Source organism: Giraffa tippelskirchi, chromosome 8 (genome assembly GCF_054371585.1).
Source record: "Giraffa tippelskirchi isolate mGirTip1 chromosome 8, T2T-mGirTip1v1.2.pri, whole genome shotgun sequence".
NCBI classification, from domain to species: domain Eukaryota; kingdom Metazoa; phylum Chordata; class Mammalia; order Artiodactyla; family Giraffidae; genus Giraffa; species Giraffa tippelskirchi.
In genome coordinates, this window is record NC_137282.1 from 161514442 (window position 1) to 161526153 (window position 11712).

At 44.2% G+C, this 11712-nt stretch overlaps 1 pseudogene; it reads left to right on the forward strand.

The window, feature by feature from the left end:
* Positions 1-3483: 3483 nt before the first annotated feature.
* Positions 3484-4503, forward strand: LOC145519053 (lymphokine-activated killer T-cell-originated protein kinase pseudogene; annotated as a pseudogene).
* Positions 4504-11712: the final 7209 nt, after the last annotated feature.

Genomic DNA, 11712 nt, shown 5'->3' on the forward strand with positions numbered 1-11712 from the left:
CAGTTCTCTCTTGGAGTTACCTGTTAATCCTTGGATTGCTTCTCCGTTTGCTTCTGCATCATCAATATATATTTTTAAATATTTATTGTGCATCTATTATGTGTCAAGCACTGTTCTATGCATAGAGTACATCCAGTGAACAAAAAGCCATCCTGTCCTTGTGAAGCCCACCACCTTGCAGGGGAGAGAGATAATGAGTTATGAGCATAAGAAGAAAAGAACATTGTACAGCATGTTAGAAAGCGGTAACTATGGAGAGGAAAATTAAGTTGAACAGGAAAAGGGGGCAAGAGCACCTGGAAGAGTGTAGGGACCATGGCTCGATGCGCAAGAGGGAGCCAGGAGGGGAGGGGCTGGGGCCAAGGGCTGAAGGGTGGCACTGGGCACATCCCGGGATGCAGGAGGCCGGGGTGGCTGCACCAGGGGCCCAGGGGCCAGCAGCGAGAGATGGGGCCGGAAGTGGTCAGGGCCAGAAGCCCCAGGGAAGACCTCTGCCTTTTTCCAGGGGCAGCTAGGAGCCCACTGGAGGGTTTCAGAAGAACTGAGGCACCACAGACTTTCACCTCAAAAGGATCCTCTGTGTCTGTGTTGAAAGTAGACTCCAGGGGACAGAGGTTGGGGCAGGAAGGTCAGGTCAGAGGCTCCGCATGAACCCAGACAAGAGTGGATGGTGGCTCGAAATAGACCAGGAACAATTGAAGTGGAAAGGGCCCTCCGAACTCTCTAACATACCAATTATTTGTACCTTCAAGCCTGAAGCCACGCGGCTGCTTCTCTGTCTCTCTTTTTTGGTTAACTTTTATTGAAAAGTGTATAAGTTCTCCGTGTACAGTTTGATTAATACTCACCACCCGAGTGGGAACCTCAGCCCTCACTGTGTCTCCGCATGGTCCCCACCCTCTTCTCCAAACATAAGCAGCCTTGAACAGTGTAGATTAGGGGTTTTTTTTGTGTGTGTGGGGTGCTTTGGGAGGTTGATGTGGACCATTTTTAAATTTGTTATTGAATTTGTTACAATATTGCTTTTCTTTTGTGTTTTGGCTTTTTGGCCATGAGGCATGTGGGATCTTAGCTTCCCCTTCAAACCCACACCCCTTGAACTGGAAGGTGAAGTCTTAACCACTGGACTGCCAAGGAAGTCCCCAGTTTTTTGGTTGTTTTTAATTTATATGACTATAGAGGAATTATACAAGTCTTTTATGTCTGGCTTTTTTTTTTTTCAGTGACATTTCAGTGTATAGCAATAGCTGGTTCATTTCATCAGATTTCCAGCCATTCTGTCCACCATTTACTCTATTTTCTTTATTATTAACCACTGTTATTTAAAATTCACATCTGATGCACTTGCGTATCTGCTAGTGGCAGGTCTTTTTCTATCGTCTATTTTTGCTCTTTGGGCTGGATACCAGTATTGTGCATGGAAACTTGTAAAGGCTGTGAATGATGTCTTTTTTCCTGAAAGGATTTATTTGTGCTTCTGGCAAACAGGATGGAAACAGGGCGCTTTAATCTAGTCTGTGATTGAGCTGATGCAGAACATGGTTTCAAACTCAGAGGCTGGTTCATTTCTCACTCGCCCTTACTTCTGGGGTTCCACCTGCCAGCCGGGGGTTCCCCAGGGACCCCTCCTCATGTGTAGACCCTGAATCCAAAGCTCTGTCTTCCCAGTACTATCAGACTGCTGAAATCTCTGTTGAGCTTCTCAGCCTCAGAGCAGCCACTTCCTGCTTATCTTCACAGCTTTTCTGCTGCAAATAAACTGGCAAATAGCTCAAGAGAAAAATAAGAGCACACCAGCCTCGTCTCCCTGTGGTTCTGGGGGTCTGAGAAACCTGTGGCTACTGGTCACTTCCTCTGTCCCATGATGCCACTTGGAATGCATAGACTGAGCAGCTGGCAGAAACCCAACCAAGAAGACAGGAAGGAACAAGTGGAAACTCCAGAAGGTGACCCCCATGCTCAGATGAGACAGCAAATCTCTACGGAATGGCTGAGATTGGTGCTACCCTCGGGAATCGAACGAACACGGGCTGAAAGTTGCCGTCTTACCCCCATTCAACCCATCTGTTATGGTTTCTGCAAAAATCAGATGGATTTTCACGGATGTGTACTCAGTTGCTAAGATGTATCCGATTCTTTGCGACCCCATGGACTATAGGCTGCCAGTCTCCTCTGCCTATGTATGGGATTTCCCAGGCAGGAAAACTGGAGTGGGTTGCCATTTCCTTCTCCAGGGGATCTTCCTGACCCAGGGATTGAACCTAAGTCTCCAGCGGCTCCTGCATTTATTATTTTTCATATTTTATTTAGTTATTTGTCTAGGCTTTGCCAGGTCTTAGTTGTGGCGTGTGGGATCTAGTTCCCTGACCAGGGATCAAACCCAAGACCCCTGCATCAAGAGCTCAGAGTCTTACCCACTGGACTACCAGGGAAGTCCGAGCAGATGGGCTATCGCTTTATCGCTGAGTCCCCAGGGAAGCCCTGGATTTTCATGAATGATGGTAGATTACCAAAAACTTACCCAATGAGTAGCCCCAACTGTAGCTGCTGAATTAGAGCTGGTCTCTTAACCAGAACGGATCAGCACAGCCTTTGGTACTTGGGTTGCCACTATCCATCTGGCAGTGAGTTCTTTTAAAACCTTCTTAGGAGAGACAGCCGACAGCAGCTGCATTACATCAAAAGGACGGAAGTGCACGTCCCTGCTTGACGCCAGGGGCACACTCATTCTCCTGCTCTCTGTTGTCTCGACAGCCCCCAGGATACCAGGCGGGTCTACTGTGCTTCTGGCATCACGCTAATTGGAAGGGCAAACAGGAAGTGGTGAGGGCTTTGGAGGCCAGAGCAAAACACATGTGTGTCAGAACATAACAATCCCTTACGCTTCCCGAGTCCTGCCGTGCTGATGCCGATCTGAGAGGTGGGTGCCTCCTAGGGGGATGTCCTCTAAGGCAAATGACTACCCTGTATAAAATGGTCCATGGCTTGGGGACGCTTTGGATTTGGGGGGCAGCCTATATTGCACTTGGTATTATTTCTTGAGTGCTGGGCTTGAGGGAGGCCCACAGTATAAGGGGCTCTCCAGGAATTCTAGGTTTCAGTGCAGCCTATCCTGCTACTGAGGCCACACGATTTATCAGATCCATCAGTGCTAGATGTATCCAGAGTAGCCTAAGATGCTGTCAGGGATCTTAGACAAGCCCTGGTAGGAGATTGGCAGTGCAGAATATCGAGGGTTCTAGACCGAGGTCATGGCCATTCCATTTCAAGGACTATTTACTGTGAAAATGCTCCTATTTAAAAACCAGCTCCTGGGAAAAGGCCAGCAGATTCAGGACAGTTGCTGAGTCCGTGTGTTGGCAGGTGGGACCCCCAGGCAGCCGTGGAGTGTTCGGGGCCACTCGGGACCAGTTTTCAAAACAGCCTTTCCCTGGACGTCTCATCGTCTCACCTCATGGCTCCAGACCTTGAACGATTATTACAATGGAAGAAACCAGTAATTTCAAGACACCAAGATTATCTGAAAAAAGGAAATCTGCATTATGTTTAACTGCATGCATAAATATTCCTGCCTCTTCATTTATGCGGAAGCTTGGCTTTGGTACTGGAGTAAACATCTACCTTATGAAAAGATCTCCAAGAGGTTTGTCTCATTCTCCCTGGGCTGTGAAAAAGATTAATCCTAGATGTAATGATGTTTATCAGAGTATGTATCTAAAGAGACTAGCTGATGAAGCTAAGAATTTGAAAAGCCTCAATCATCCAAACATTATAGCTTTCACTGAAGCTGGCGATGGTTGTCTGAGTCTTGCTATGGAGTATGGGGTGAAAAGTCTCTGAATGACTTAATAGAATAATGAAATAAAGATAGCCAAGATCCTTTTCCAGCAGCCATAATTTTAAAAGTTGCTTTGAACATGGCAAGAGGGTTAAAGTATCTACACCAAGATAAGAAACTGCTCCATGGAGATATAAAGTCTTCAAATGTTGTTATTACAGGTGACTTTGAAACAACTAAAATCTGTGATGTAGGAGTCTCTCTACCATTGAATGAAAATATGACTGTGGCTGACCCTGAGGCCTTTTACACTGGCACTGAGCCTTGGAAACCTGAGGAAGCTCTGGAGGAGGATGGTATTATTACTGACAAGGCAGACATAATTGCCTTTGGCCTTACTCTGTGGGAAATAATGACTTTATTCCACACATCAATCTTCCAGATGATGATGATGAAGATAAAACTTTTGATGAAAGTGACTTTGATGGTGACGCATACTATGCAGCTTTGGGAACGCGGCTGCCTATTGATACGGAAGAACTGGATGAAACGTACCAGAAGTAATTGAGCTCTTCTCCATGTGCCCTGATGAAGATCCTAAAGATCATCCTTTGGCTGCGCACATTGTGGAGGCTTTAGAAATGGATGTCCTGTGCTCACCTCACACCCGTGACGACTGGAGCCTCAAGTATGGCTCATGCACACAGCAGTTCTGTTTACCATGATACATTTATGTAGCTATTATGATGATCCATAATTATTAGATGGAAGTGGTCTATTTTAGGACCGTAGATAGCACCTGAGTAACAGTTGAATAACTGTTTCTATCATAAAGGTATTTTATGTATGCTTATGTTAATAAGCATTTGTGATTGTAGAGAGTTTTCTATAAAGTTTAAGAAACTACTCAAAAATTTGAACTTTATATAGGTTTAAGAGTGCTGTAAAACTGATGTCTAACATTAATTTGGATTGAGTGACTATTTGATTGATGATCTTTCTTAGATGTTCTCTGTTTTAATGGATCCACTGAAATTAGCACTTTGTGTATTACAAAATAAGTCTACATTTGCTTACCTTTTAAAACAAACCTTTTGCTGGCCTTTCTTGGCTGATATGCATATTAGATATGGTCACTGAGACCAGAGACCTGGGATAAGGCTCAAAAAAGTAGTTCCCTGGGTAGATCCAAACAGTTTTGGTTAAGGCTCGTCTTGTTCCAGAGCTTTGGGTTTTGCTTTAATTTATTGAATGTATTTTCTGTACTGGTATCTTTAATATTTTTATTTACTGATCTATATCTTAAACATATCACAGTATTGGTATAAAAATAAAACCCTAAAAGGACAATATAGAATAAAGGACTTGTCAGTTACCCAAAAGTGTGTTATCCTATTTTGTACTCCACTGAATTGAGTGTTGTCATTAAACTTACTGAGTGAAAGTTAAAAAAAAAAACAAAAAAACAAAACAGCTCCTGAACTTCCCTGGCAGTTCAGTGGTTAAAACTCCATGCTCCCAAGGTGGAGTTGGTGGGGGAAGGGTGGGGGGTGGGGGTGAGGGTGTGTGTGTGTGTGTGTGTGTGTGTGTATGTGCATATTTCAGTTTCTGGTCGGGGAACTCAGATTCTGCATACTGTGTAGTGCAGCAACAAAAAAATAATAATAATTAATTTAAAAATTAAGAAAAATTTTAAAATAATATAGATTTTGAATTTTAAAAAAATTAAAAGAAACTAGGAAGAACTTGAAAAAATATTTTAAAATAAAAACCAGCTCCTGAAGTGATGACAGATAATAGAAATCAAGCTGAAAATGGAACATCAAGTGATTGTATGACCAGACATCAAGTGATTGTATGACCAGAACTGCTCATCACGAGCAGGACATCTGCACATCCACCAAGTCATTCTGGCATCTGATGGAAGCAGTCCATTTAGAATCAGTCCTGAGCAAGTCCAGAGGGCACAGGGGGTCCCAGGGCCCCACGTCACCTCCCTGCATTGTCCTGACACTTCTCTCAGCTTTATAACAATGAGGGGGACGGGGGCTGCTACGATTCACTGGTGAAGGCGGGGAAACACAGCTTGTTCCTGCTTTGTGGATGGATCAGTTCTCATCGCCGTGTTGGCTGGCAGTGGACCGCTGTCAAAACTGCGGCTCTGTCAGGGGTGGCCCTAGGGACAATGCTGAGGGGAGACCCTACCAGAAGGTCCTGTGCTGTGAGAACATATGCTTACAATGTCTGTGCACACATGCACGCGTGCGCACGCACACGCACACACACACACACACACACACACACACACACGACTATAAGGAAAATATCATTGTAGCTGCACAGGAGAAGCTGGCTCTCTGGATCACAAAAGACATTATCAAGACATTGCCAGTGGGAGAGGGGCTAGTTATGAGCCAAAGATTAGAGAGGAAAAAGCCTTTGTAGTACATAAATAGCCTGATGAACTCAAATAGACTCAGTGTCTGGAGAATCACAGGACAGAGCAAGTTCCTTTTTCATCTACGGAGTGAAGGGGTTTGCATGGACGAACCCCACATATGTGCCTTGTGCAACTTCAAGGCTCTGGGAAACAGTTTGAAAACCTGAGCCAATCCACCTCTTTCTTCCAAAAATGTCTCCAGTCCATCCACCTCTGGCAGGGAAGAACCATCCACGTTACTAACAGCCCTCAGAGAAGGGGACCGGTGCAGCTTCCCAGTTACCATGAAGCTCTACCATTTTGACACAAGTGGATATTGCTTTAAGGCTCTCCTACTGCAGGTCGATCCTCATTATTCTTCTCCTAGTCTCGGGGAAACAGGAAGAAGTTGCCATCATTTCACCAAGTCCTTTTACATCCCTCGGGGTATTAGAGTTAACAGTTTTTATATTTGATCGGGTTGTGATTAACGGGAATTAAAAGAGGCTGAGAATATATGTATCAAGCAATTCTTATTTGCAGTGAGTTGTTCATTAAATTTCTGTTTGCCTCCCCGGGTAGATATAAAGAACTGAGCAACGACAATTTTTTCTTATTTATTAAAGGTTAAATTATGTCCCCCTCCAAAAAACTCTGTGTCGGAGTCTGAACCTCTAGTACCAGGGAATGTGACGTTATTTGGACACAGGTAGTTAGTGAAGATGAAGTCACACAGCAGTAGGGTGGGAGGACTACATCGTATTCCAGGATGACTGGCACCTTATACTCCACGTGGAGACAGAGACACACACAGGGAGGAGCCCTCTGATGATGGAGGCAGAGATGAAGTTATACAGCTACAAGCCCGAGGATGCCAAGGAGAGCGACTGCCTCCGGAAGCTAGAGGAGGCGCCTGCTGGTCCCTGATTTTGTATTTCTAGGCTCCAGAGCTGTGAGACAATACGCTTCTTTTTTTAAGCCGTCTGGTATGCAGACCTTTGTTGTAGCAGCCCTAGGAAACTAATGCACTTGTATTAATGGTTTCTCTTTGATTAAGTCTCTAACATGTATTGATCAGAATAAAAGCGTGTCTCCACAACTGACCCATTTCTTCTCTTTTTTGAGAGACTTTGGAAGCTTCTGAATTAAGAGGCTATTTTCAGGAATAGTAACCTAAGTTTCAGTTTTGGCTATATTTAATTCTAATTTATAAATCAGTAGCACTTCTCACAAAAAGATCTGTCCTAAATCCATCTGAAATTCAAAGAGGTACTGATTTCAAACAACTCACTACCTCCACAGTCCTTAATAGATACACAATTCTCTGTAAGAATAACAGAGCATTATTCTAAAATTAAAATCACCACTAAAGCTGGGTGACAGAATGCCTTTATGTGGGCCTCCACAGGCCTGGCTATGTCAGATTTAATTAAGGAGTTTTATTTGCATCAATAAATTATTATCCGAGGTAAAATAAAAGTTATTCGATTTGTTCACACTCAATTTCGTTTAGGTGCACAATTAGTGGTTTAAGTCTATTGCAAAATAATTCAGCCAAGAAATCAATTTTAGCACCTACCAAAAGCCCAACCAAGCTATAATTACAATCTTCTAAATGCTAATTGTGTACAGTTTGGGATAGGAAGTACACATATATATCATCTTACTGTTTACCACCAAAAATTATACTTGCGTAAAACATGGGAAAATTATCTTTGTTATTTATGACCCTCCATAGGCTAGGGTGTTCGTTTTATAGCCCTTTCCGGATCGGTCCAGGTTCATAAACTACTGTTTTCTGTGGTTGTCTGTGTACCTTTTATTCTTCTTCAGCCGTTGGAAGTTAAAGAGGGTTGAGGCACAGAACCCCATAGTCGGAGGCAGTGGGGCCCAGAGGCCACAGTGGGAGCTGGGACCTCAGGGAGGGCAGAGCCTGGGTTTCTGGGGGCTTCTGCTACCTGGATGCTCAGAGTCTTCACATCCGCTAAGAGGACAGGCCACCAGCTGGGGGGTAAGTGACTAATGGAGGGACTGATGAAAACGAAGCTTGTTGCCAGATTGGAAACTAAATACTGCTCTGGGGAGGCTGTCAGGGGACTACCCCTGACGAAGAACCAGGATAACGTGTGACAATGTTCCACAGGCTGTTTTGAGAGTCTTAGTGGCCTCTAAAGCATTCTGCATCTAAAAATTCTGCATGGAATATTGGGAACAATTGAAGAACACAAAGGCAGGACATGTTTGAGATGTGCTGTGCTGTTTTGACATATTCTCTTCCCATCTGCCAAAACCATAGTCCCTGTGACAAGGACGCTTGCAGGCCCAACATGAGTCTCTCTCCCTGGGAGGCGGATTAGCAAGTGACTGTTCCTGCCACGCCTGCCAGGAAACTAAAGAAGGACTGGAATGGGAGAAGCTGGGTGGTTCAGCCAGGGCCCCGAGGCTCCTCCAGGCTCCTCCGGTACCACCTTTTGACACTACGAGTATTTTGCATTTCACAGGGAATGGCGAATGTCACAGCAAACACACGTCCATTTTTCTATTTATTATTAAGAGTTATTTTGTATAGTGTTCATGCACCACACAGTGTCTTCTTGCCTGGGACTGTTGAGGGAAGCTTCTTAATGTCTTAGCACATAAAGAAGCGTTGTCAGGACTTCCCCGGAAGTACAGCGGTTAGGAATCTGTCTGCCAGTCCTGGAGACAGATTGAATGTCCAGGGAAGAGCCACAGGCTGCAGATCAGCTAAGCCTGGGCACCCACCGCAAGGACTGGGGCCCCCGTGCCTAGAGCCCGAGCTCTGCAACAGCAGAAGCCATGGCAATGAGATGCCCCGCACGACAGTAAAGACCCAGTGCAACTAAAAACAAACAAAAATTAAAAAGAGAACTGTTGTCCTGAGCATAGAGCTGGGGGTGTCCCTGCTCACACAGCCCAGCATCCTCTGGAGAAATGGATGTATGTTCTTCTGGGCCACCTTCACTCCCAAGAACACCTACAAGACGCTCCAAGGTGCCTGGGTGTTGAAAGACAAGCAAGGGTTGATCCAGAGAATGATGGTGGGGAAGGTGGAACAGGCAGAGGTGACGAGGCTGGAGGATGTCATCGTCCCTGACACTGACCATGATCGGCTCATGGGGAGTGCCACGTGACCCTGGCACTAAGCTCGAGGGGAGACGGTGACAAATGCCGTGTGTCCAAAGAAAGTGCGGTGGGCAGTTAGGAAAGAGTCCTCGTGAGGAGGTGATGAAGGACCTGGGGGTGGTGAGTGTGGATTGGAGAAATCTCGAGGAGGCATCATATCTGGATCCTCCTAGGCCAAGTACCCATGAAGAAAGAGGCAGACATTCGGTGGATGCACAGGGCATGTGAGATCACTGGAAAAGAGTACCAGGCAGGAAAGTTCACCTTGGGTTAAGAAAAATCACCCTAACAATTACAGCGGACAGTGATGATCTATGGAATTTTTTATCCTTGGCTGGAATTATATAAGCAACGATTGGAGAGCTGTCCAAAAGAGCATCATTTGGCTCAAACAAATGGCCTCGGGTGTCTTCTGGAATCTAAATGCCTACACCTCCAGGAATAAGGTCTTGGCTCCCCAGTTTCATTATTCCTTGGTGTCTGCGAGAGATCTCTCCACAGTACAGCAATCCTTTTTATCTCCTATGATCTCAGGGCCACTTAGAATATCATTTCTTTGGCTGACTCCTTGGCTCTGAAAAGCAATGCCAAAACGCAAAGGAATCATGATGCGCTGTTGGTAAACCTCTATAAATTGCTGATCTATTTCTTATCTTAGTATCTCAGACTTTGTAGGCATTCAATAGAGTTTTGATGGGTGAATGAATGAATGAATGAATGCATGAGTGTGAGCATTACTTAGCTAATTTTGAAAACAGTATTCCAGGCTTCAAAGACAGAAGAAGAGGGGAAGAATCCAGATAATCTTTTGAATCTTTTAAAGCAGGTGTAAGTTAGAAATTAATTAGTAACAACTGCTCATGATTTTTAAAAAAATACTCATATCATTTTATTTTTTACTCTTAAGATAGAAAATTTCTTTAAAATTATTTTTTTAGCCTATAAAAATATATGCATACATTACACTAAGTGGTGAAATATAAAAGCATTTCCTTTATTTTTTTGAATTTTTGGGGGGGAGGGCCACATCACTTGTCACATGAGCTCTTAGTTCCCAAACTTGTGCCCCCGGCAATGGAAGAGCAGAGTCTTAACTACTGAACTGCCGGCTGTTGTTCAGTTGCTAAGTCGTGTCTGACTCTCTGTGACCCCATGGACTGTAGCACGCCAGGCCTCCCGGTCCATCACCAACCCCCGGAGCTTCCTCAAACCCGTGTCCATTGAGTTGGTGATGTCATCCAACCATCTCATCCTCTGTCGTCCCCTTCTCCTCCTGCCCTCAATCTTTCCAGCATCAGTAATTTAAAAATTCATTTATTGGTCATAAATAATCAAACAATAAAAGTAGAATAAAAAACCAATACAGATTTATAACCACCAAAATGATCTCTTCTTAATTTGACCTTGCTAAATCTTTTCTGACTGTCTCTGCTCTCACGACTAAACAGCATGGAAACAGAAGTCTCGTGCTCACAGACTCCCTCGTGAGCTCACAGGCCGCCTGGGCAGCTGCCTCCTGGGCAGCTCCGTCTGCTCTCAGGGGGCAGGTTAACTTTTGGGAGCTGCACTTCCTTTCCCGTCTTTACACAGAGCTTCCTCCTGGAGAAGCAAAGCAAACCTGCTCTTCTCGGCCATAATCTTCTCTATGATCCCTCTTGTTAAAGACTCAACCTGGGCGAAGCATAGTGGATTCCCTTTAATAAAGAATTTAAATCAAATTGAAGTTTTTTATCATGCTTCCCTGATAGCTCAGTTGGTAAAGAATCCGCCTGCAATGCAGGAGACCCCAGTTGGATCACTGGGTTAGGAAGATCCCCTGGAGAAGGAATGGGCTACCCACTCCGGTATTCTTTCTGGCCTGGAGAATTCCGTGGACTGTATAGTCCATGGGGTCACAAAGAGTCGGACATGACTGAGTGACTTTCACTTCACATATTAACTAATTATGAGCAAAAATATGTGTGGGGTCAGAAAAGGCATAAATAATAAAATAGGCATATATATACACATTTATACAAAATGGACTACTACTCAGCCATAAAAAAAGAATTAAAAAAAAAGAATGACATTTGCAGCGACATGGATGGACCCAGCAGTTATCATACTAAGTGAAGTCAGTGGGAGAAATGCAAATATTGCATGGTATCACTTACACGTGGAATTTAAAAAATTATACAAATGAACTCATTTACAAAACAGAAATAGACTCACAGATGTAGTAAACAAACTTATGGTCATCAAAGGGGAAAGAAGAAGGGAGAGATAAATTAGGCGTTTGGGGTTAACATACACACTCTACAATCTATTTCATAATAGATAACCAACAAAAACCTACCATATAGCACAGAGAACTCTACTCCATATTTTGCAA